The sequence below is a fragment of the Calidris pugnax genome, unplaced genomic scaffold, assembly GCF_001431845.1.
Source record: "Calidris pugnax isolate Ruff unplaced genomic scaffold, ASM143184v1 scaffold219, whole genome shotgun sequence".
Lineage (NCBI taxonomy): Eukaryota > Metazoa > Chordata > Aves > Charadriiformes > Scolopacidae > Calidris > Calidris pugnax.
In genome coordinates, this window is record NW_015094507.1 from 12,401,917 (window position 1) to 12,403,711 (window position 1,795).

Sequence of the window (1,795 nt, forward strand, 5' to 3'; positions counted from 1 at the left end):
CCTAAGGTTTTGGCACATTTAAAAAATGTGGCATTAGCATCACCAAGCTATTGCCAGGCCAGAGAAATGACAATTCCTTGTTCATCTACCAGCTAAATCTGAGAGGAATTACACAGGGCAAGCAAGCCCTGGAGCTCCCTCCCTCCAGCTGCAAGTAGTGGACGTTCCTCAGGAGAGGCACTGCAGGGAAACTGTCCTTGTAATAGGCTCTAGCTTCAGCTGGTTACACCCAGCCGTCGCATTATGTAAATGGCGTCCCACCATCAGTGAATAATAGTCAGAATTCAGGGTTTAGACAAAACATTTCAACAGTGAGGCAAAACCTAAATAAAAAAAATATTAATTGCGGGCATATGCCAAGCCTTGGGAAACACCCCCACCCCTCAGCAACAGATTTGCACAGTCTGAAATAGGTTAAAACTGGATTCAGGCTTACAAGGCTAGTGCTGTTTGCCCATGGCCCCTTCCAGTGTAAGAAACTGATCCCACAGCGTTTTCCTCGGAGACATCATCTCCTCCACATCACTTCTGAAGAAAACGGTTACAAACCCAGTTCATACTGCAGTTGCAATAAGGCATCTCTTCACCACGTGGGGAACACAGAACAACAGGCTTGCACACCCAAATAATTCAGAAACCCTTAAGTGACGGAGGGGTTGCTCCCAGCTTAGTGCACAATGCTCATAAACATAACTAGACTCATAACCACAAACAGGTATGAGATGAAAACAAATAAAGCTCCTTTTAAAATCTGTACAGGGAATGCTTCCCACCTTGCTTTACAACAAAACTGCAAGCATCCTGATGGTTATGATACACACCAAGTGCAACGGGTACCAGCTCTGTAGGTGCCAGGCAGCCTCGGCACTCTGCATCCCTCCTTTTTCATCTGATCAAACCTGTTCTCCGAGGTGATGGGAGGCCGAAAGCAGAGTTTCACTGCAGCAAAGAGGGGTGGTTCCTCTTGCTATTGATTTCATCTGAAACGGCATGTGTTATTTTGAAGCGAAGTGTGTCCTCGAGACAGGTTACGCTGCTTTCCTCCATTGACACAAAGCAGTGATACAAGTCTATTTGTGACCTCTTAATTATCAGGTTGATAGTAAGAACAGGCCGCGGAATGGATCCCACTATTTTAAGCATTACTCTTTGGGGTGCTGAAATTTAAACAGGCTTCTGCTGACAGATTCCGCCCTGAAAGCCAGGCCTTGGGAAAGGAGATAGCGAGGGGCTGGAGGAAGCCTGACGCAGCTCCAGCTCCCCTAGCATACGTGAGCAAGCGCCGACCTCACGCTGTACCTGAGGCCTGGAGGAGACCACCCTCCCGAGGCGGCTCCCCCCGGCCGTGAGGCCTGGCTTCCCCGCAGCCGGCCTGCTCCAGGGCGAAGCCTCTGTAAGAACGCTCCCCTTTCTCTGGCTTTGGGACAAGGGAGAGGTGAATAAAATACCGAACGGAGGACGCTTCCACCCTGTCGCAAAGCTCAGACCCCCCCCCATCTCTTCTGGGGGCACGGCGGGGAGGGCCCACCCCGGGCAGGGAGTGCGGCGCAACATCAGGCCGCCTCACACGACCCCCCCTCAGGGCCGCGCCGCAGGTGAGGGCACTCTGGGAGAGCGGGACGGTGTTGGGACAACACCCAGCCCGGCGTGTGTCCCACCGTCTGTCCGTCTGTCTGTCTGTCCGGGGCGGCGGCGCTGTGGCGAAAGGGGGGGGAGTGTGGGAGGGGCGGGACGCGTTGTGAGGCGGCCTTTCCCGCGCACCGGCGCGCTCGTGCCAGGGGCTGGCGCGGCGCGT